Source organism: Lepidochelys kempii, chromosome 1 (assembly GCF_965140265.1).
Source record: "Lepidochelys kempii isolate rLepKem1 chromosome 1, rLepKem1.hap2, whole genome shotgun sequence".
Taxonomy (NCBI): domain Eukaryota; kingdom Metazoa; phylum Chordata; order Testudines; family Cheloniidae; genus Lepidochelys; species Lepidochelys kempii.
The window spans coordinates 209323097-209348293 of NC_133256.1; the positions used below are offsets into that span (position 1 = coordinate 209323097).

General features: G+C 46.1%; 1 long non-coding RNA gene across 2 annotated transcripts; it reads left to right on the forward strand.

Moving 5' to 3' along the window:
• Nucleotides 1-123: 123 nt before the first annotated feature.
• LOC140898044 (uncharacterized) lies at nucleotides 124-24466 on the forward strand. 2 transcript variants are annotated; one of them, XR_012154903.1, is made up of 3 exons: nucleotides 124-3379; nucleotides 4001-10387; nucleotides 23004-24466. It is a non-coding gene; the product is annotated as an uncharacterized lncRNA (long non-coding RNA). The 2 variants fall into 2 exon arrangements; XR_012154904.1 differs by lacking the exon at nucleotides 23004-24466 and having other exon boundaries at nucleotides 4001-9512; nucleotides 10190-10503.
• The last annotated feature ends 731 nt before the right edge of the window (nucleotides 24467-25197 follow it).

The window sequence follows — 25197 nt, forward strand, 5'->3', positions numbered from 1 at the left end:
TAGGCCCCGAGGCGAGTGGCCATCGCGGATCGCGCAAGCGGGGCGCGGGGCGGAGGAGGGCGCGGGGCCGCTTGGCTGAGGCGCACGAGAGAGCAGTTTGTCTGTGCAAAAAGCCGGTGAGCGGCGTATAGTGGGTCCGGGAGGGTTCAGGGTCGGGGGCGAGACTAGGGCAGCAGCCCAGCGGGGAGCAAGGGCCCCGCTCCTCGGAGGAGCGTGGAAGTGTGTGTAAAGGCGTCTGAGGATCTGGGCCCCATCCCGGTGCGGGAAGGAGGGTGGCTCCATGGACGCGTTCCTGGCCGGCTGCCGCAGCGTGCGGATGCTCTGCCGGGTCATTTCCAGGAGCAGCAACGCCTTGCCCAGCTAGCGGCGAGGAGGGTGCTGATGATGGGAAGGAAAAGGAAAATTCAGTCTAGACTGGCCTGGTATCCAGTCACAATCAGAAACAACTGTGTGCCTGTCGGGATTCATCTCGGGCCCTCCCAGGCTCCCCGAGGGGTAGTTTTCATCGGACTAAAGAGCCCTGGCAGCACTGGGGAAGAGAGTGGAAATATTTTCCTAGTACTTTCCGGGGGGAGCTCTCACAAAAGCGTTGGGGACCCTGACAGCACACAGGGAGAGGAAGAACACAGGACTGAGAGTAGAGGATGGGAATGCTTTCCTAGCCTCGGTGGTGAACACTTTTACCAGGGTGGGACAGGTGCAGGGGTATTGTTCTCACCTTGTGACCTTGGCTCATGCCCTCCAGGAGCAGTGTATTTAGTAGGTTCAGACAGTGGATGATTCAGTCATTGTCTCTTAATCAGTGGTTTGATCTGAGGATGGATAGGGATTTAGTATTAATATAGGAAATGGATTGAATGGAGCCGTAACCTTGTGCGGGGGGAAAGAGAGAGGAGGGCAGACAATAAGATACCAACTGACATAGCCTAGCTATCAATGCAGCCCAGCCAGACCCTGAGGCAGCCTAGGAGCTTTTGCTTACCTTTTTGCAGACCACGTGTTTTGGCTTGTTCAGATGTTCTTTACTACAGGCACAAGTTCTCTGCAGTCCCATCTTTGAAGTCTGTCTCTTAGATAGAAATTTGAAATTATTCCCCAATCATTTCTCTCTTCAAAGTCACTTTACAGGAGACCCCAGTGCAGCTGTCATATCCCTTTACCAGCTCTCTACTAATTCCAAGGTGCCTCAGGAACTAAGTGTCTCTTCTGTCTCCCTTCACACCAATGACAGCCAATGAGCTTTTTGCTCGTCACAAGGCTGAAAAGGTGTCTCATGAGTTATAGTCCAGGAGACCAAGAGGGAAATATGAAATGTACAAAAGGGGATTTATATGTGGTCATCCAGCTGCTCTGTTAAGGATGGGAGATAAAGAGGCTCAGAAAAGTATAAAGGGGGTGACTACAGACAAAACAGGAGGCTATTGAGAGGGTAGCTACAACAACAGGTGGAGTATGTGTGTGGAAAATGGGATGCAATACCTTTTCTTCAAGGGTTTGAAATTCCAACTTTTTTATTGAAGTACAAGAATCATGCATCCTATTTAGGTCACAGGGGCTCCCAGGGAAACATTAACATAGTCATGTCATCTGAACTGAGTGCGTTGTGGGAGATATTTAGTAAAAAGAATCAGAAAGTCAGTAGACTAAGCCCTTGAGGCTGCTCAAGTCCCCAAAAGTACTTGCCTCACAGAACTTAGTCTACACAGTACGATGCCTGCTGCATTTCAGATTCAGTAAAATAAAGGCACCAAAAGGAAGAAAAATAAACTTTGGGGTAAGCAGGACATCTGAATATTGTGTGTGTAACTACTGCAATGGTGGGCAGAGGGGAAAGGCCTGGAGAGGTGGGTGACTGATTGAGAGACTGAATGGCTATAGACCAGTGATTCTCAAACTTTTTTTTCCATGGACCACTTGAAAATTGCTGCGGGTCTTGGTGGACAACTTAATGATCTTTCCAAATGTTGTTTGTACCATTAGCTAACTATTGTAAAACACTTTGGATAAAAGCGCTATATAATAAAAACATCATAATAATTGTTTTTTTATTCTACAAATAAAAGCACACAACTCATATTTTAATATCAGTAGTCTTACCTTTCTAATGCAATGAATGTGCCCTCTCCCCTGACACGGCAGCCCCTGAGCTGGGGTTAGGAAAGAGGGGGGGTCTCTCCCCCACCACAGCACCCACAGAGCTGAGGCTGGGAAGGAGGGGGGTCTCTCCCCGGCAGCCACAGCCCTGGAGCTGGGGAAAGTCACCTCTTTCTCTGGGAACCACAGCCCTGCATGTCCCAAATTCCCCCCACCCCCTCTTCTCACCCTACTACCCCCTCTCACTGACCTCCTATCCCCCCACAAGGCTTACATGTGAATTTCCTACAGGGTCTTCTACAGGTGTGTCTTCACCTTACATGTGTGTCTTCTACAGGGTCCAGGCACCTAATTAGTGGAGCCGCCCCAGGCGTGGCTCCACTAATTTGAGGATGGCTCTTCATTCTGTCGTGTGCGGCCGCCCAGGTGCGCACCTTAGAGGGAACTATCCGCATACCACCTGAATGGAGCTTGCAAACCATTGGTGGTCATAGAATCATAGAATATCAGGGTTGGAAGGGACCTCAGGAGGTCATCTAGTCCAACCCCCTGCTCAAAGCAGGACCAATCCCCAACTAAATCAAAATGGTCCATGGATCAGTTTGAGAACCTCTGATATAGACAGATAAATTAATATATAGAGTATAGATACATAAGACTGGGTCAGCCCAAGGGTTTATCTTGTTCTGTATCCAGCCTCTAATAGTAACCAGTGCCAGATGCTTCAATGACAGGTGCAGGAAACTCCCTAGTGAACAATTACGGAATAACCATCTCTTTTGTTTTGTATTCTATCTAACATAAGATCAGATGTCCAACCCTGTTTTGACTTATAGCGGTAGAAGTGTGAAATACCTGGCCACACTGATGTATGTGGTTTGCACAGCACACTCACATTCTGCACAATTTACGTTTTAGTTTTTTAAATACATTTCTTGTCCTCAGATAAAACATTGAAAATGTGACCTGAATGTAAACTGTTGTAGGGATGTCATCCTGAGGCAGCAGACAGCCTAAAACAAAAACTCAAATGTGTAAACTTCCTCACCTTCCATTAATATCAATGGTGTGTTAACATTAAAGCCTAATCATTATGTTTTAAATGTCAATTATTTCATTTCCAATAATTTTAGAAGATGAATGGGAATAAAACCCACTGCATGGAAGGACATACAGAAATATGAAAGATGAAAAGTCCCAGGGACAGAAGCAGGAGACAAAGAAAGAATGGAGGATGGTAGAGCAAAGGGAGCAGAATTTATTGTCTCATTCACTATTACTCAGAGTAAGGCATTGAACAAATATAGATAATGAAAAGATTAGTTTCTACATAAACTTTCTACCCTGGTTTTCTGTGGACAGTTTTCACTGTTGTCAATGGGAGATCAGCTGTGGATAGAGGCAAATATTTTATCCTAAGTTTATATCCCAGCCCACACACCATAATTAAAAACAGAACTTGGCCCTCTCTACAGAATGAGGGAAACCCCTCTGCTAGGCTCTTGGTCTCCATGAACTCATGGGGCAGTAAAGTTTCCTTTTGTCAGTTTTAAATGTGCTGCCTTTCTATTTCACTGACTGTCCCTTGTTATTACATGAGTGAGTAAATATGGGTGCCCAATTTACCTTCACTAGGTTGCTCATTAGCCTTGGTACCTTTAGCCTGGTTGCCTCCATTAATCTCTTTGCTAAACTGAACAGTCCCAGTCTTTTCAGTCTCATGGAAGTTTCTTCTGGTCTTTTATCACTGAATTTCCTCTATTTCTTCCATATCATTCTTGAGATATGGTAGCCTGAATTAACAAAATGTTCCAGGTGAAGGTGTCCCATTCATTTATGTAATTCAACAATAATGTCAGTATTTTTTTCCATCCCATTCTTTACATTTTGTTGTCTTTTTTGACAGTTGCAGCACAGTGAGCAGAGGTTTTCATTGTCTCCATAATGATTCAGATGGAATATACAGCAAGAATCATGGGATCATAGAAGATTAGGGTTGGAAGAGATCTCAGGAAGTCATCTAGTCCAACCCCCTGCTCAAAGCAGGACCAACCCCAACTAAATCATCCCAGCCAGGGCTTTGTCAACCCGGGCCTTAAAAACCTCAAACGAAGGAGATTCCACCACCTCCGTAGGTAACTCATTCCAGTGCTTCACCACCCTCCTAGTGAAATAGTTTTTCCTAATATCCAACCTAGACCTCCCCCACTGCAACTTGAGACCATTGCTCCTTGTTCTGTCATCTGGCACCACTGAGAGCAGCTGAGCTCCATCCTCTTTGGAATCCCCCTTCAAGTAGTTGAAGGATGCTATCAAATCCCCCCTCAATCTTCTTTTCTGCAGACTAAATAAGACCAGTTCCTTCAGTCTCTCCTCATAAGTCATTTGCCCCAGCCTCCTAATCATTTTCAGAACATACTCTCTACTCCTCTGCCCAAAGGCATTCACCTTACCATTACCAGAACTGCCATGAGCTCCAGACCATATACTGCCACCTTAACACTAGCTCCCTCAATCTAGCACAGGGGTAGGCAACCTATGGCACGCGAGCTGATTTTCAGTGGCACTCACACTGCCCGGGTCCTGGCCACTGGTCCGGGGGGGATCTGCATTTTAATTTAATTTTAAATGAAGCGTCTTAAGCATTTTAAAAATTTTATTTCCTTTACACACAATAATAGTTTAGTTATATGTTATAGATTTATAGAAAGAGACCTTCTAAAAAACGTTAAAATGTATTACTGGCATGCGAAACCTTAAATTAGAGTGAATAAATGAAGACTCGGCACACCACTTCTGAAAGGTTGCCAACCCCTGATCTAACATTCAGGGTCAAGGTTGTGGTATGTGGTCATAATGGTCACTCTGGTCTTTAAAATCTATGACTTTTCAATGCTTAAGTATTTTCCCTGATTAATTGAGAACCCTACAAGGTATATGAGAAGTTCAAATTATTTATTTTAGTGTGCATTATATTGCATTGGTATGCATAAATTTCATGGTGCTACCTGGTCTACCTTGTTTTGGTTCCTCTGATGTTCTGCATAATACTCTATGGTCCTGAGTTTGCTGCAGTTTCCACGATATGCATCTGATGAAGTGAGCTGTAGCTCACGAAAGCTTATGCTCTAATAAATTGGTTAGTCTCTAAGGTGCCACAAGTACTCCTTTTCTTTTTGCGAATACAGACTAACACGGCTGTTACTCTGAAACAATAATTTTGTGTAATCTGCAAAGTTTTGTAACCTCACTGCCCACCTTCCTATTCCAGAAATTGTATCAATATATTAAGCAATAATGGTCCATGTACAGAGACTGGGCACCCCACTGCTAATGAAAATTAACTCTTTTTCTCTTCTCTTTGTTTTCTCTCTTAGCTGCTTTCTAATGCATGACAGAACTTCATATCTCATCCCATGATTGCTTAGTTTTCTTTGGCTTGTCTACATAGTGGGGTAATGCACTCTATGGGGGTGTGATTTTTAAAGTGCACCAATATATTGCACATTAATTGGTCTGTGTAGACCCTGCTGGTGTGCTTTAATGTAGTGCTGTTTGAAATAGTGTTAAAGCACACTAGGGAACTTTAGTGCAGAGCAGCAGAGTCTACACAGACAATCTAATGTGCAGCATGTTAGTGCACTTTAAAAATCACACCCCCATAGAGTCCATTACACTACTGTGTAAACAAGCCTTAGTAGCTTCTGACATGGGACTTCGTTAAAATCTTTCTGAAAATCCAAACAAATTATAGAAACTGGTTCTTCCTTTATCAACTATTTTGCTGACACATCCAAAAAATTCTAATAGATTAGAAATGTGGTTTTCCTTTGTAGACACTGTAGTGTATAGTCCCTAACATATCATGTTTGTCTAAGTGATTTACAATTCTGTTATTAATTATTTTAATTTTCCTAGTCTGAGATACTGCTAATTCCTGGCTCATCCCTAGCTTCTTTAATAAAATTAGCTGCATTTTCTTCTTTCCAGGACCCCTATTACAATAGCTGGTTTTAATGAGCCCCTTTTAATTCTTCAATTCCATCAGAATTCTTGGATAAATTCACTTACAAAAATCTTAATTAAAAAGGATGATGATGCTGTCACACAGCAGTGACTTTTTATTGTACCCTTTCAAGATGTGGGACTTCAAAATGCCAGACTTGTCCCTTCTGAAGTGATTAATATTTCCCTAAACTCTGGGAAACTAATTTTAGGAAAACTCGTAATGCATATTTACCCTCTTTCATTGTGGTTGTGAAGCTGGAAACAATCAGTTCAGTGTGTCGAGCATGATCTGTGTAGTTCTTGCCAAGGATTTGTGGGATAGGAGAGCTTAACTAAGCATTTCAGGTTTTCTAATGTTTGAGTTTGGGGATCTGAGATCCCACATTTCAGAAAGGTAGAAGGAGCAGAAGGCTCTTGGTTGAGCAGCAACCTTAACTCAATCGTAAGGAAGTGTTACCCAAAATTGGGCCAGCTAGTAAGCTTAGGGAGGACTAATCACCCACCAGAGTTTGGCAGAAAGCAGCACATTTATTATACTGATAGCTAAGCTGAAAAGAAGGGAGTGGGGATCACACTCACACTCGCATACTCACGCTCCCAGGACAGGCACGTCACTGGAGAGGTCAGGATCCTTCAAGGTAAGTGTCCCACAGCGCAACGAAGGTAAGTCTTCCTGAGGCACGATGGAACGCAACACGGTGAACCAGTGGCCAGGCGGTCCTGGCGAAGGGCCTTCACAGGAGGTACAATGTTGTGAGTGCACTCCTGAGCACATGGCCCCTTCCCCTTTTAAGGACCTGCTCCTCATGACCTGCAACTAGAGATGACTTGGCCACGTCTGGTTGGTCACACTCCACCTCGTGCAGTGTCCATGCATTGGGTGTGTGATTTTGCCTAATCAGAGTGCCAGACACCTTGTCTACCTTGGAGCTCTTCTGATCTTCCAGCTGTTCAAGCAGCCCATTCATCCCACAAGTATTCCAAGAGGGAGGGGGAAAGTCACTTCACAGATATTCAAAGAAGGAGAAGAGACAAAGGGGCGAGGGGGAAGGTGTAACAGACCTTTTGAACATACAGGTTATACAGAGCATACAGATCACTGCTGCTCCTACAAGAGGAAGTTATTTGTAAGTGAATTTTATTTGTTTTTTAATCATATGAATAAGCCAGGCTGTCAGGGGTTCTGACATGTCAGGAAAATGGGTTTACTCACTTGTGGATGGGATATAAAGTTTTCACAGACCATATTAGATGTTGCCTTGAGTTTCCAACTTTCCCTCAGTGCCATCTTTAATGAGAGTGCTTCAGAAAAAATCCACTATTGGAGAGAGCCTGCATACACAGTGGCTCTTAAGAGCTAACATCAAATGAGACAGCCCACTCACTAGTGACAATTCATATATTCCCAAGCCAGAAGATTCACAGATTCCAAGGCCAGGAGGGACCAGTGTGATTGTCACACTGTCTGGTGTGGCTGGCGACTATGAATTCCTACTTCAGGACAGACTGTCAAAAACAGGCAGATACCCCAAACTGGTGGTATGTTCTATAATTAGATGTCACCAAACCAGTAACAAATGTGAACTCCTGGATCTACTATAACAGTTTCACCGTGGAGTCCAACAGTCCCCTTAGACTCTCCAGTCTACCGTGCTACTCAAGCAGACTGGGCTTAGTGATAATGGTCACTTATACCAAAAATCACACCATATTCAGGTTGCTTCCAGTCCTAAGAGACCAGTCACTTACCCAGATCGACTGGTACCCTAGATCTTACACCAAAGACAGTGCCTGTAGCCAGTCCTGTAAAAAACTACCTGAAGGTTTATTAACTAGGAAAAAGAAATGAGTTATTTACAGATTAAAGCAAGCATATGTATACACAGAAATGAGTTACCATCTAAATCCTAAAAGTGACAGAGTTGTAGTGATCTGTCAATTCGAAATGGCTTTCAGGGCAGAACCAGGAGGTAACCCTTGGGGGATTTCTGTCTTCAGTTTGGTGTCTCTGGCCATATTGGATTAGGAAAGAGATATTGACCATCAGTTTATTGAAAATGATACTTTCCATCCTTTTACAATATCAAAAGAAAGGTTCAATCTAGAGACTAAGAAGGAGTAGCAGTCTATCCACTTGAAACATGCCATCTATTTGGCCCTGATGCCTGCACTTCCCCTGATCCATGTGAACTGCTTTAATTTCTCCAAATATTATCCTGATTGCCAAGACCTAGGACAACAGTATATGCACACCTGGCCAGCAAATTTGAATTAAACACAGATTCCCTATAAAAGAAATAGGAGGAGGAACTAGGCCAATTATTCTCTGCTAACCAATGGAAACAAATTTTAGTCAGTGCTCCAAACTGTTCCTTGGACCTCCATTTAAGATTAAGCCAGCAGAAAATCATACAGAGGATGCATTGGGCCCCTCTCTGACCATTCAGAATAGTCAGAAAAATGTTGGCACTGTGATTCAATATGTACTAACTGAACCCATATGCTCTGGGAACGTTCCTACACTTGTATGAACAGAAATTAGTTGCAGAGTTAATTTTTTCCTGTCAATTAAAATTGTGTTACAAGCTAAACATGCAATTTTAAACCTAATGGATGTTAATTGGAAGTTTTGAATAAATCTGAAAAACTTTGGTTAAACAGAGCACTAATAATTGCTAAAAGACTAATGGACCAACAATTGAAGATTGGAGCATAAACTTCATAATATTGGCCACCATGGAAAGAATTGTATACCATAACAGAAATATCAAAGAAAAATTTTCAGAGATATGGGATGAGTTCCTGGAAGTATCTGAATGATCCTGTTAAATGTATGTCCCCCTCCTCCCCCTCGCTTTCCTCTTTACCCACTTCCTTCCCTCTCTGTATCTATCCCTCTTCTCTGAAATTTGCTTCTATTCTTTATCTTAATTTTTCTTTAAGTAGTTGGATTTTATTAATTGAATTCTGTTTGTAAATTGTGTAATACAAATATTTGATTTTATATTTTAATAATTCATGATATATAATTAAATGTTTTCTGTATAGCTAAGATTAGGTAGCAAATAGTTAATATATTATGAGAAGTTATAGATTATGAGAAGTGTATGCATAATTATTTGTTTTTTCCTCTCTCTGTGTGTGTGTGTGTGTGTGTGTGTGTGTAATTAATAAAATATTAGTAGGAAAAAAACCCCCAAGACTGTTCAGAAAGCTTCAAGCAGGGACATTCTTCCAGAACCCTGAGATTATTATTGGTGATATGCAAAAACCAGTTCTGATTCTGGGGGACCCAGCCTACCCCTTGCTTCCCAGGCTCATCAAGTTGTACACCTGCCACCTCAATAACACCAAAGACAGAATCAATTACCAGCTCAGCAGATGTAGAATGACAGTTGGATGTGCTTTTGGTGGGTTGAAGGGATGCTGGTGGTGTTTACATACTAGGTTGGATCTCAGTGAGAGTAAATATCCCAATGGTTATAGCTGCCTCTTGTGTCCTGCATAATATCTATGAGTCAAAGAAGGAAAAGCTGCTCCCAGAATGGAGGTGGAACTATTGTCTGCCGACTTTAAACAGCCAGACACAAGGGCCATCACAAGAGCTTAATGTGGAGCTATGTAGTTGAGGGAGGCTTTGAAAGAACATTTTAATGGTCAGCCACAGTAGTCATAGAATCATGGAATATTAGGGTTGGAAGAGACCTCAGGAGGTCATCTAGTCCAATCCCCTGCTCAAAGCAGGACCAACACCAACTAAATCATCCCAGCCAAGGCTTTGTCAAGCCGGTACTTAAAAACCTCTAAGGACGGAGATTCCACCATCTCCCTAGGTAACACATTCCAGTGCTTCACCACCCTCCTAGTAAAATAGTGTTTCCTAATATCCAACCTAGACCTCCCCCACTGCTACTTGAGACCATTGCTCCTTGTTCTGTCATCTGCCACCACTGAGAACAGCAGAGCTCCATCCCCTTCAGATAGAGTTCTGTGCTAGACTGTTCTTTGGGCCTGGAGCTTTGGGTGCTGTTAGGAACTGTGTGGTGCTTGACATATAAATATGACTGTATTTTCCTAATCTATGCAGTGATGTAGCTGTGTCAAACAACCCCCCAATTTCTCCAAGCTCATCATCAGAAGCAAGCTCCTCACAGACCAGGATACACCAACTCAAAGTAGTGCCAGATCCTGCCAGAACAACAGATGCAAACGTGCAGACTTATCTCCACAGCCACCATGGATGGCGGGTATCATAGGCTGAGGGAGGCTGTTCCTCCCTAAACAGGCAGGTGTAGCCCCGCCCATGCTCTACCCCCAAGACCCTCCCTCCTGCTTGCTCGGCATGACGCCAGTCTCCTTGTGGGGTGGCACCGGCTTTGGCCGCGCCTCCTGCCCTCCCTATGCTCCAGGGCTGTGGGGGCTGAGGCCGGGGGGGGGGGCTGCAGCTACACTGCCTGCCTTCCTGTTGTTCCAGGGCTGGGGGTAGAGGGGGCACTAGCCTGGTGCGGGAGCTGATGGCTGGGGTGGAGGGAGCTCTTGGCTCCGGCGGTGGGGGACACAGTAGGGGCAGGGGTGGAGGCTAGCCTCCCCCAGCCAGCGGTTCATGCGCCACCCAGACCTGCCACAATGATCAACACCCTCCATAACATACCTTTCAAGATCCAAGGGTCCTACACATGCCTATCACACACAATATGTCATGTACCTAAATGCCCCAATAGCAACTATGTGGGTGAAACCAGACAATCACTATGCTCTCAAACAAACACACAGAGAAAAATGACAAAAGACGAAAAACACCTGTTGGTGAAAACTTTTCACAAAGTGATCATTCAAAGTCTGACCTATCAGTCCCAATGCTCAGAGGAAATCTGCACAGCACTTTCCAAAGATGAGCGTGGAAGCTTAAATTCAAGTTTACTAGATACTAAAAATCATGGACTGAATAGAGAACCACATTTACGGCTTATTACAACATTCTGTAACCCACTAACAACCATCTCCCAGCTGTTTCCTCGCCCCCGTCCTACCTATGACTAGAGGGGTGTTAACGGGCACTTCACTGTGAATGGTCCCTTGAAATATGTGTTAACTAATGCTAAACAATCTGTTCCACCTTGTATTTAGCAGTGAGTTAGTTTCTCAGACCTGAAGAAGAGTTCTATGTAAGCTCAAAAGCTTGTCTTTCTCACCAACAGAAGTTGGTCTAATAAAAGGCATTACCTCACATATTTGCCTGAACCTAGGAATGCTGTGGTGCTTCCTGTAAATTTACAAGTATTGTGAGGGTTTAGTACTCCTATGCATTCTGCAATACATGTTGTGAAGTAATACAAATAATTTTATTCTCCAAAAATTGAAGTTTATTGAGTGGCAAAAAACAGTGCAGAAAAACAATGGCAAAAAACAGGAAGCAATGCAACACAAACTTTTAACATAAATTAACAGAATGGACCTTTAAAATTGGAAAAGCAGCAAACATTTTGGTCCATTTTAGTACACAAATGTATTCCACTGTGGCTACACATACATCAACTGTGGTTCTCTCGGGTCAGTGTATATGAAGCTAGGGGTTTCTTTTCTGTCACCTGGTATGGAGCGGAAGGGGTAAGGATGTGGCCCATGATGCCACATGGTTTGTTGGGGAGCATAGGGAGCTGCTACCATGGAGTTTTCCAAGAATTGCAAAGGGTGGGGAATCTAGAATTTTTGGATCTGTAGATCAACCAGGGTCTGCAGCATCTGGGTTTGTTGCCCGAGAAGACCTATTATGTACTGATGCATCTCCCTGTCCTTTCCTGTTGTTCGTGGTCCAATGCCACACTGGCTTGCCAGATCTCACTGACCATGTCCTCCCTAGTCCTCTTTCTGTTCCTCATCAGGGCCAAGTGTTCTGCAGGTGTGGAGGGGGCACCCCTCAAGGCTGCAATGGCAGCAACTGCTGATAAAAACAGACAGATGTATCATTAGATTTACAGTCACAACACAAAGGGAAACGTAAGTTTCAAAACTCCCTTCCCTTATTCCCATGTAAACTTTCAATAAGACATGCTTACTGACACTTCAGCACTGCTCTCCAGCACCAACCATGCTGAATATGGCCCACTCGGTGAGCAGGCAGAGCAGGGGAGAATTTTGGTTGCATGAAACAATAAATTTTCAGCCCCGATTCCATGAGTATGTGCCTAGGATAATGGCACTGAATATTAGCTCTATTTTCCACAGGCAGTGGTGATTTTGGCTGATATCTCACTCCTGGTGGTAATAAAGGCACAGCGAGCACAGCTACTACTGGTGTCCTGTGTTCCCTCTAAGCTGCTTGGCCATGCGGCCTCCCAAGAGTCAATCAAGTGCCGCACACTTGGTTAGCAGAGCACCCCCTCTCCCCCCACTGCTCTGCAGCTGCATTGCTCCTGCCCTCTGCCTTGGAGCCCTTGGCCAGCTGCTCCTGAGACCCTCCTGCTTGCAGTGCAGAGTCAGGGGAGGAGGAGGGTGGTGCTAATGTCAGGGTGTCCCCATCCCCCCACCCATGTACTCCATCACCACAGAATGGGGGAGGGGGGAACAGAGCTCAGGAGCTGGACGGAGCTGCTGGCCAGGGGCGGGGAGTTGTATGGGCCCCGTGGTGCGTGGCCTTCAGCAAATTCAGGGGCCCATCTGTCGCCCCCGCATGCCTTCCCCGAGTGTCTCTGCCTGCCTTGAGCAGTGGGCAGCTACCCCCTGCAGCTCCGTGTTGTGCTCCCTCACCAGCCACTGCTGGCTACAAGGGGACAGGCTGAGGCGGTTGCTGTGCCTGTGGAGGGAGGAGGGAAGGAGGCGCATGGAAGTCCTCCCCAGTCTGGCAGGCAACACCATGGGAGAGGGGCTTATACTGGCTGGACCTCCTGAGCAGCAGCTTGGGGGGGCTTGGGTGAGTATCATGCTGGGGGGGGGCCTGGTCCTCCCCCAGAGCTCGCTGCTGCTGGCGGGGAGAGGGCTGCAGGGTGTCCTCCTCTCTGGCCCTGAGCCACAACCCCAGGGCAGCCTGTCTGCTGCACCCCAAACTCCTCATTCCTGGCCCATTCCCATGCCCCACACCCCTCCCACACTCCAACCCTCTGTCCCAGCCCAGAGCCTGCACCCAGCACCCAAACTCCATCCCAGAGCCCCTCCCTCACCCCCGTCCCAGAACACAAACTCTATCCCAGAGACCGCATCCCTCCCACACCCAAACTCCCTCCCAGAGCCTTAAGCAGGTGTGGGGGAGGGGGAAGGGTGGGGTGCGACTTGGACCCATTCTGGGCTTCTGCAGTTTCCACATTATGCATCCAATGAAGTGAGCTGTAGCTCACGAAAGCGCATGGTCAAATAAATTGGTTAGTCTCTAAGGTGCCACAAGTACTCCTTTTCTTTTTGCTAATACAGACTAATACACAGCTGTTACTCTGAAACCTGTATATGTGTGTATCTCTCTTTGTCTCACACACACACACACACACACACACACACACACACAGTCTCTCTGTCTCACTATAGCAGGGCGGTCACCCCACCCCAGTTTGGAAGGGGTTGAAATCAGCCCTGGTAAAGGGCTGCTCCGGGGAGCCAATCACGAGCGGGCTTGAGGCAGCCAATCACAGCCCAGCTGGGCCAGTATAAGAAGGGCTCCTGGGGAGAAGGAGGGGAGTCTTGCTCCAGCAGTGGAGCAAGAAGGATCTAGCTGCCTGGTAGAGGCAAGGGTACCTTGACTAGAGCAGTACTGGAAAAGGGGAGCTGAGCTGGGGAGCTCTGGCCTGGCAACTTCCCAGGCTGAGGCCTTGTGGCAAAGGCCTGAGGAGGTACTAGGGCTGCAGGGAGGCAGCCAGAGCAAGAAAAGGCAGCAAGTCTAACCCCCTTGCCAGTGATGAGTGGCCACTTCAGACTGAAGTTTGCCCCTGAGAGAAGGGACTAGATGATGACTGGCAGTAGCCACTGAGGAAAGGTGGGTATAGGAGGGTTGGGGTTCCTCTGGGAAGGGAAACCCAGAGTGTGGGGACTCTGCTGTGGGGCAGTATCTCAAGGTAAGGTGATCTGGGAGGGATGCGGGGCCTGAACTGGTGGAGATAAAAGGACTGCAGAGGGGCAGGTAAGGATAGGGGAGAAATTGGCCAGAGGAGGGTGCTCCTGAGCTGGATGAGCTAATTCCTGGACTGACCAGCAGGAGCCACCATGCTGGTGAGTCAGTGCTGTTACTCACACATACTCTCTGTTTGTGTATGTGAGAGACACACACACACAGTCTCCATCACACTCACCTCCCAACATTGTGGTGGTGTTTGTTGTTACTACTTCCTACAATACACACAATCTCTGTAATTTTATTCTTTCAAAGTGCTGTTTTTTAGTTTTTTGACTGGTCTATGCATTTCATAACTTTATTTCTCTCATGCTTAAATTTAATTCTTTGAGTAGAGAGTTCTAAAATACCTAACCTGTCCTGGCTAGAGTAATTATCCCTATGGTAACTTTTAAACAATATATATGATATCTAGGTTTCTTCTTTGAGTGCTTGCTCACATCTGTTCCATTCTAGGTGTGCACACATGCACAGTTGTCAAAGATTTTTGCCTTAGTAGTATCCATAGGGCCAGCTGTGGCACCCTGTGGAGTGCCATGCCCATGTGGTGGTATAACAGGCGCCACCAGCCCTACACTCTCTCAGTTCCTTCTTACTGCCCAGGATGGTTGGTTGGAGCACCTGGTCTTGCTTAGCAAGAGCATTAGCGATGCTTCACTGTTTAGATCATTCTCCTTTGTTATTTAGTAGAGTGCTTAGTTAGCTGTAAAGTGTTTTAGTAGTTGTTGGAGTCCCAGGTGGGACTTTGTCCTGTAGTGGGGCATGCCCTGCTTCCCAGGCTTCAAGCGGTGTTCTGAGTGCAGGTGGCGGATGCCCATCCATGACCCTCATGAGAGTTGTTTGAAATGCCTTGGGGAGTCCCATAGAAAAGACAAGTCCTGGATCTGCAAAACCTTTTGCCCAACTCAGAAAGAGCGGGGCATTCAATTGAGGGCCCTCCTCATGAAGGCCACTCTACACCCAGTATCAGAGTCCTCGCACTCCACTCCTGGTACTTCAGCATCAGCACTCAGTACGCCGCCAGCACCAGAATCCACCTGACACTCTTCCCCTTCACTGGTACTGCAGAGGAACCTAAGCTAGGCCTTGTGTCTGCAACAGAGGTTTTCAGGGGTGCCGCTGTGGTCAGACCCCCTAGCCTGGCCAGTGCCCCAACTCCAGGGAGCAGTAGGGGGTCCCAGCCCATCGCAGGGCCATCTGTGCCCAAGGCAGGCCTGGTGGCCAGCACCACTGAAGCCTGCCTACAGGCAAATCCTGCCAAGACACCTGTTCAGGTGACCAAGCCACTTATGGGACCACCCCTGAAGGCAGTGGAATGTCCCTGGTTCCCATACCGCAGGTGTCGAACTCCGGAGTCACAACGCCAATCCTCATACTCCTGGTACCGACTATCCTCCCACCAGAGATCGCCAAGATGCCAGTCACTATCGCCTCACAGATCTCCCAGGCATCGGTCCCCTCCAGCACGAGACCCTTCCTGGTTGTGGCACTAGTCACTGGGGCTCCGGTACCATTCTTTGGGCAGACACCAGCCTTCACCTTCCCCATACCAGTTGCCAATGAGAGTCGGTTGACAGACTCAGTCTTCCACAGCCCTGCCCTGGTCACCAGAAGGACAGTGGTCCAGGTTGCAGGGACACTTCAAGCCCTTCCCCTGTAAAGGGTGAATTGTCTCTGAGCCAGGAACCACCAAGGCGCATGCAGCACCGGCAAGGGGTCAAGGACAATGGCCTGCCCAGTGCCAATACTGAAACCCCTGAGGGGTGCCTGTTATGCTGGCACTGTACTCCCACTGCTCCTCCCAAGCTGCATCGCATAAGCTACCTCTGGCACAGCCAGGACTGATGTCAGAGCAAGGGACCAAATCCGAAGCAGCGACTTCATGGGAGGCCCCAGCGATATCTGGGGAAGAGGATGACGATTCCGGAGGGTGAGGCAGTGGCAGGGCCCTCGCAAACCTGTAGCCTCACCCCCAATGACTTCAGGGAGCACCAAGTCCTACTTAAAATGGTGGCGGCCAACCTGAACTTGGAGGTTGAGGAGCTAGCTGAGGAACCTGATGATCTCTTCAATGTCATTCCCTCCTCTGTCCCAGCCTGGGTCGCATTGCCCGTTCACCCAGGAGTCCGAAAGATTGCCAAGTCAGTGTGGCAGACCCCATCTTCTGTTCCACCCACATCCAAGAAGGTGGAAAAGTACTATGTCCCTGCCAAGGGGGATGAATACCTTTACATGCACCCTCCTGCAGGGTCCCTGGTCATGTCCACTGTCAACAAAAGGGACAGGCAAGTGGCACCCCCAAAAATAAAGATGCCAAGAGGTTGGACTTTTTTGGCAGAAAAATTTACTTAACAGCCAGCCTCCAATTTAAGGTCCCTAATGATCAGGACCTACTTGGCAGATACAATTTCAACCTGTGGGACTCAATCAGCAAGTTCAAAGAGAACCTCCCACAGAAATTTGCCACTATGGTGGAAGAGGGCAAGGTGGTAACCAGAGATGTACTCCAGATGGCCTGTGATGCCACAGACTCAGTGTCCAGGGTGGTCACCTCTGCGATAGCCATGCAAACAACTCTCTCCAGGACCTCCCTTTTGAGGAAACAGGGCTTTCTTGGAGGTAACTGATGCAAGACTCCATAGCCTTAGACTCTCAGGCCACCCTCTACTCTTCGGGTCTGTATACTCCTCAGCAGGCTAGAAAGCCATTCTGCCTTCTGCTGTTGTCGAGGTCTTGGGGTACCCCTCGTTTCAGCTCCTACAAAAAGGACAAAGATGGTTGTGATGTTTCCGTCCAGTGTTATCCAGACTGGTTATCTGCTAGGTCACTCCAATCCTTGACTCTGGGAGCCAGCCTTACCCTGCTCTGCTGTGAGAGCCCCCCCACTCCTGGGCTGTTCACGCACAGCCTCTGGCATGTAAGCTGCTCCTTGGATTGTGCAACCAAACAACACTAGCCAATATCTCCGGTCCCAGACACAACCCTAGGAACCTCTGTCTTGCAGTGTCCCGTTATGCCCACTGGATGCTGCAAGCTTACGAGTTTATCAATTTAACAAAGAAATTGATATGTACCAGGCTTGTTATCCCAAGGAGAGCCTCTGACACACTTCAAACCAAACACACTGCTTCAGGTAGAATAAACAAATTTATTAACTAAGATTGACTTCTAATCACTTAAAATCTAAGCACAACAAGTCAGATTTGGTCAAATTAAATAAAAGCAAAAAGCATTCTAAGCTGATCTTAACCACTTTTAGTGCTCTTACAAACTTAGATGTTTCACAGCACAGGCTGGCTGGTTGCCCTTCAGCCAGGCTCTCCTCTTTGATCAGCGCTTCAGTCACTTGGTTGTAATGTATGTAGATGGAAGAGAGAGAGAGCATGGCAAACATCTCCTTTTTATCATGTTCGTTCTTCCCTCTTGACTTTGCCCCCCTCCCCCTTCAGAGTCAGGTGAGCATTACCTCATTGTAGTCCCAAACTGACCAAAGGAAGGGGGGTGACTCACTTGAGAGTCCAACAGATTTTGTTGCTGACTTGGCCAGTTTCCTCTGTTCCTGTAAGACTGGGTTGGGTTTGTCCCATACATCCCCTGATGAGGTGTGAACTACCCCTCTGCTCTTGAAGTTTTTCCTGGGCTTGTTTTAAGCCATGAGGACACATTTTCAGCCTCACAACTATATACATGAAATTACACCTATAACAATGCTCAGTGCATCATGAGCCTTCCAAAGACACCCAACATGACATCCTTTACATCTCATAAGGATGAACATAGGGGTGTAGGGTGTTCCCCCTCCCCCACCCCAAGTTACAGAGCATCACAATGGGTTTTAAGCAACACCACCAGTCGTCATCTCATCTACCTGCCCAGCCTAGTCCTTCCAGGGACCAGGGCAGCCAAAAGGAGTCATTTTGAGGGTGCGCCTGAGGATGACACCCCAGTCAGTGCACCAGATCTGCTCCCCATCTTCCTCAACTGCCTTTATCCTTTCTGGTTGGCCTGGACTCATATCACCTCAGACCTCCAGGTGCTTGATACTGTTATCAGGCAACCCTGCACTTTATAGCCGACCAACCCTTCCACCCCCCTTCCCCGTCCCTCTTCAGAGACCCTTCTCACAAGCAACTCCTTGTTCAGGAAATCTTAACCTCCTGTGCCTGGGGCAGTGGAAAAGGTTTCACAAAACATGGAAGAAAGAGGATTTTACTCCTGCTACTTCCTAATTCCAAAGGCAAAAGCAGGGCCTCAGACCTATTATAGACCTATGTTGCGTCAACAAGTCTCTCAAAATGTTGAAGTTTTGTATGGTCTTCATTCCCTCCCTGGATCCAGGAGACTGATACACATCCCTCAGTTTAAAGGATGCCTACTTCCATATATTCATCTTACTAAGGCACCAGCATTTCCTCCATTTCACATTGGGCCAGCGCCGTTTTCAGTTCACAGCAATGCCCTTTGGTCTCTCATTGGCCCCAAAAGTGTTCAAAGCGTATAGCACCAGTGGCCACTTACCTGCGATGTCAAGGAGTCCAAATCTACCCATACCTCGACAACTGGTTGATAAGGTGTGGATCAGGTATGGAAGCATCTAAATTTGGTCTCTTCCACTTGCTGCAACTTGGGCCTAATAATAAATGACAAAGTCAACCCTCACCCCAGTGCAAAATATAGAATTTAATTGGGGTGGTACTCAACTCCACTTGGGCCAGAGCATTCCTATCTGAGACTCAATTCCAAGCCATGGTGGACCTCATCTAGTCTCTGCATGCCAAACCACTCACCACCGCCCACCACCTGCCTGAGACTGTTGGGTCACATGGCAGCATGTACTTACATGGTCTGGCAGGTGCGACTCTGCCTCAGGCCCCTACAGTCGTGGCTGGTGTCGGTCTATGCCCCCAATCAGCACAGCATGGGTGATCAGGGTTCCTGACAGCGTACTGTCATCTCTCACCTGGTGGCAAGATCCCACATTGGTGCAGGAAGGAGTCCCCCCAGTCTCCCGAAGCTTTGGATCTGGGTTGGGGAGCCAACCTGGATCTCAATACTCAAGGCCATTGGTCCAGTCACGATCAGCCCCTGCACATCCCTAGCCTGCCAAGCCATTCTGCCTCACGTACAAAACAGGGTGGTTCAGGTCCTAATGGACAATGTGGCCATGGTCTTCTATATTAACAATCATCTGCGCTCTGTCAGGAAGCGCTCTGGAATTTGTCTGCAGCCTGACATCCACCTTGTGGCCATTCACCGCTCAGGAGTCAGGAACACTTGGCTAGACCACCTCAGCAGGACATTCTTGTCTCACCACGAGTGGTCCCTCCATCTGGAGGTGGTCAGTTCTATCTTCCACAGGTGGGGAAGTGCCTAGGTGGACCTATTCACATCCAGGCACAACAGAAAATGCTATGTCTTCTGCTCGTTCCAGGGCAGGGACAGGGGATCCCTGTTGGACACCTTCTTGCTCCCGTAGTTGGGGGCTCTGATGTATGCCTTCCCTTTGGTGCCATTGCTGCCCAGGGTCCTCATGAGGATCAAGCAGCACAGGGTGATGGTCATCTGCGTAGCGCTGGTGCGGCCGCACCAACACTGGTTCAGCACTCTGCTGGACCTCTCAGTGCTGCTCAGGGCAGACCTGTTTGTTTCAGAACCATGGCAGGCTCCTGCACCTGAATCTGGCAGTGCTACATCTAACAGTTTTGCTCCTGTGTGGCTGAACGTGCAGGAGTGGCAGTGCTCATCCAAGATCCAGCAAGTAGAAAGTAGGGAAGTAGAAAGCCTTCCACCAGGGCCACCTGCCTCGCCAAATGGAAGCGATCCACCTAGTGGATAAGGGGTGACACAGGTTTGGTCACAGAGACCCCCTTGGGACTGTCACCTGATGTGCTGGAATTCCCTCTGAGCCCATTTTCCCTGCCAGCTTAGGACTCCAGCACTCTGCCTTGTTGAGCCAGACACACTAGCTTGCTGCAACACAGACCCAGGTCTGGTCCATGCCCCCAAAGCTGCAGACTTTAACCAAAAACTGCTTAGCAGGTTCCCTATCTCCATCATCTTGACACCCAGCTCCCAATGGGATCTAAACCCCAAATCCATCTTACTCTGTATAAAGCTTTATACAGAGTAACTCATAAGTTTTCCGCCCTCTATAACACTGATAGAGATGTACCGCTGTTTACTCCCACTCAGGTATTAATTACTTTAGGTTTACTATTAATATCAGTTAAGTATAAAGAGTAGGATTTAAGTGGCTTCAAGTAATAGACAGAACAGAGTAAGTTATCAAGCAAAATAAAGCAAAAATCATGCAAGTCTAAGCCTAATACATCAAGAAACTAATTACAGGTAAAATCTCACCTCATATATTTCAATAAGCTTCTTTCACAGACTAGACTCCTTCCTAGTCTGGGCCCAATCCTTTCCCCTGATTCAGTCCTTGTTTGTTTCAGCAGACCATCTTAGGTAAAAACTAGGGGTTTTCTCATGACTGGCAGCCTCCTTCATTCTTTCCCCTTTTATAGCTTTGGCATAAGGCAGGAATCTTTTGTCTCTCTGGGTCCCCACTCCTCCTCCTAAATGGAAAAGTACCAGATTTAAGATGGATTTCATTACCAGGTGACAGTCACATGTCACTGTAAGACCTCATTCTTCATTACCCATGGGCTGGCCCACGAGCACACAGGAAGGCTTTCAGGTAAATAAACGATTCACAACAGATTGTCCTAGTCAATAGGAGCCATCAAGATTCTAAAACCCATTAATGGCCCACACTTTGCATAATTATAATTGAATCTCAGAATTATACTTCATATTTCTAGCTTCAGATACAAATGATACATGCTTACAAATAGGATGAACACACTCAGTAGATTATAAGCTTTGTAATACCTTACAAGAGACCTTTTGCATAAAGCATATTCCAGTTGCATCATTCATATTCATAAGCATGTTTTCATAAAGCATATGGAGTGCAACGTCACAAGGAGGTCTGTCCTAAGCGAGCCTTGTTGCAGCTTATTCTAGACTACCTCCTGCACCTCCAAGCTCCAGGGCTTGTCGCTGTCATCCATCAAAGTCCATCTAGCAGCTATCTCAGCCTTCCACCCACCGCTCAAAGGCAGGTCGGTTTTCTCTCCGCATAGCATGACCAGATTCCTTAAGGGCCTGGAGCACCTCTACCCACGCCTCAGGGATCCTGTTCCTCCGTGGGACTTAAATCTGGTGCTGTTTCAGCTCACAAGCCCCGCTGCAAGCCTCTGGCTTCCTGCTCTCTCCTTCTCCTCTCCTGGAAGGTTGTGTTCCTGGTCGCAGTGATGTCGGCCCACCAGGTATCTGAGATTCGGGCGCTCACCTCAGAACTGGCTTACTGTCTTCTACAAGGACAAGACCCAGCTAAGACTGCACCCAGCCTTCCTTCCCAAGGTAATCTCTCTGTTTCATTCAAGCCAAATTTACTTATCGGTCTTCTTTCCAAAGCCACATAAGTCGGAGGAGGAGCACAGGCTGCATGCCCTGGACGTCAGATGAGACCTGGCCTTCTATATTGACAGGACCAAGCCTTTCCGTAAGTCAATGCAATTATTCATCGCTGTAGCCTCAAAGAATTTTTTTCCTGGATCACTGCCTGCTTTCACTTTTTTGCTATGATCAAGTAAAGATGCTGCCCTGGCGATAGTCACTGCCCACTCTAGTCACTGCCCACTCTAACAGGGCACAGGCTTCTTTGGCAGCCTTTTTGGCCCAAGTGCCTACCCAGGACATCTGCAGGGCGGCCATCTGGTCGTTGGTCCATACCTTCATGTCCCACTATGCACTTAACCAGCAGGTCTGGGATGATGCTGGCTTCGGTAGAGCAGTACTTCAAGTGGTGAACTCAGAGCCCACCTCAATATATACTGCTTGTGAGTCACCTAGAATAGAATCGACATGAGCAAGCACTCGAAAAAAAAATTATCTACCTTTTCGTAACTGTTGCTCTTCGAGCTGTGTTGCTCATGTCCATTCCATTACCCGCCCTCCTGCCACTCTGTCAGAGTTGCCGGCAAAAAGGAACCAAGAGGGTGTAGGACCAGTGGTGCCTGATATACTGCTGCACTGAGCATGGCACTCCAAAGGGCGCCACAACCGGCCCTATAGGTACCGCTATGGCAAAAATCTCCAACAAGTGTGCACGCGGGCACACACAAACCTAGAATGGAATGGACATGAGCAACACCTCTCAAAGAACAACAGTTACAAAAAGGTAGATAAGTTCATTTGTTTCTACTGGTGATGCACATCCACACATTATCTTGATATTGGTGCACATAATTCATTCCGCACATAGATGGGGGGAAAAATTAGAGGGAACATTGCTGGTGTCCCAAAGCTACCCGGCCCCACATGTCACTAGCCTGTTTACTGAAATGGCGCCAACCAATGTCATCATTAGGGTGGCATGGGAAAATGTCCTGTTGTAGTAGTAGGATTTTGTTTGTATTTTGTATGATTTAGAAGGAAGGATAAAGAATAATGAGATAATGTAGCATGTATTAAATGTATTGGTGTAGGATTTGATCATATCCTGCCAGCCACCCTTTTTGAATAGCAGAAAGGAATGTCCTAATGGGCCATTTGGTAAAAATGCATCAGCTGGAATCTGTGTCTGGGCTGACTTCAAGGCAGTAACAGATGTTTTAAGATCATTGCTTTTGTAGGTTTAGCATTTTAAAATAAGTAAAAGAATGCCATGATTGTTTTATTGTGCATTGCAACTTGATGTTTGTTTAAAATGTTGTGTAAATTCTATTTGTGTGTGGATGAGGAATGTATGTGTAAAGAGAAGTCTGAAGGCCATCGCTGAGTCAGATGTCTGAGGGAGGAACTGGAGACAGACGCAAGTGTGCCAGGAGGCTGCAACACACCCCTATTGAAATGTCAGAGGAGGGCAGATTGACAACTCTAAAGATGAGACATACACCTATCAAGGGGGACAAAATACCTGGGATAAAGAATGAGAAGGACAATTTAAGAAAAGAAGCACTTGTCAAACAACAATTGATCACAGCATGATGGTGCAAAACTTTAGTCCCAATTAAGGAAAATCCCTCTATAAACAGGGGGCCTTGCCATGAAATTTTGGGTTTGTCCTGCCAAGACTTCCCTGGAGCCAGGGCCAGTGTAACCACTAGGCAGCCGCTTAGGGTGCTAAGATTTGGGGTTGCCAAAAAGCAGTGCCCCCCCAATTTTTTTTACACTATTTCTGGGAAATGAATGAATAAAGAAACGTCATTGAACTTGCATTTTAACTTGTCGTTCTCTAGTACATTACAGCTATAGCCTACGCCAGGTCTGCGTTACGGGCACAAGCGTATTGCTTCACTATGGTACAAAGTGGCACTGACGTCATTTTTCTCATCGCGCGCAGCCATTACCCGTTCTGACAGGCTGTTTATCATGCTATGTTTACTAGTTTTTGGAGGTTGTTGACTGAGGCTAACTATTTTTGTTGAGTTGTTTCAGATCTAAGACTCTGGCAATTACTGCTGTATCATTTCGCTAATACTTTCTCAATTGTGTGTGTATGTTAAGTATTTGAGTGTATGTTTATCATGTACAAATATCCAGCTGTAGGTTGTTGAAATTTGTCATTGATATTGTCAGTTGTAGGATGGAGTATCCACCATTCTAATTTTATAAATTAATAATTGGATATTCTAAAGGTAGAATAAAATGTAGTAGATTTTTATAGGAAGGAAGGAAGTATACATGACTAAAGGGTGGATTTCCTATTACAATCAACATTGCTTAATTTTAAGGAAAAGTCATCTTGATCTCTTAATCAACGTTTACATCAAACAGTTGATAGAGAATACATGTCACTAACTGAGTCACTATTTGACTATCCTCTACTTTTAACAGTGAACAAGAAAAAGAACTGATAGGAATAAAACTTCATATTTTGTTTTCAGTTGACGCAGCCTCATGGCAGAGGAAAAATTTGTTGATTAAAAACATACATGCGAACATCAATGTTGCAACAAAGACTTGTTGGGCTATCTACCTCGTCAATAGAACATAACATTGCTCGCAGCATTGACTTGGAGGAACTTGTTTCTAAATTTGCTAAACTGAAAGCGTGGAAAGTAAATTCTAAATTATAACATGTTACTCTGTGACCGTGTATTGTGTATAATGTATGTGATTTATTTCAAGAACCATGCTATGTTGTGCAAAGTGAAAACAATAACAATGTCAACACTGTCCAGGTTATTCATTTATTTTCATTAAACATGTATACTAATGAAATTTTCAAGCTGAACATGTATTAATTCTAATGAATACCACATTATGCACTATTCATTTTTGAAAGTTTATAATAAGCAATGCTTTGGGGGAGGGGGGTGTAAAGTGGAAGTTTTGCCTAGGGTGCAAAATATCCTTGCACCAGCCCTACCCAGAGAATCATGTCATGACTGATGGAACCCAGCTCCTCCCTACCCATGATCAACCTAGCTGGCCACTAGATTGATCTGGACTCTGGACTGGTAACTATAACATTGACTGGCAGAGGTAGGTGTGTGTGTATTTAATTGTATCTTCAATAAACGTGATGTGTTGCCTTTTCCCCTGAAAAAGATCCTGTGTGCTTCTTATAAGCATAACACTGTGGAGGAAAAATTTGCCCATACCCTGTGCTCTGCAGTGTCTAGCCCTCTCCTGAAACACTCAGAGAAATCATCAGATTTGTTTGCTCCTTTAAAGAGACAAAAACCAACAGCTTGCAACTCACTGGAGTTACCGTTCACTTGAATTCAAATACAGAGCTGGGTTAGTTTTAGATTAAAAGTAGAACAAGTTTATTAACAAAAGGAAATAAGATTTTTAGTGAGTTCAGGTACAAAGGATAGAAATGGTTAGAAGCAAATAAAAGTGAAAAGTACTTTCTAGAGGCTAGGACTTAACAAAGCAAGCTACAGCCTTTGTTCAAGGTAGTTTTCTTACCAATCTTCCATATA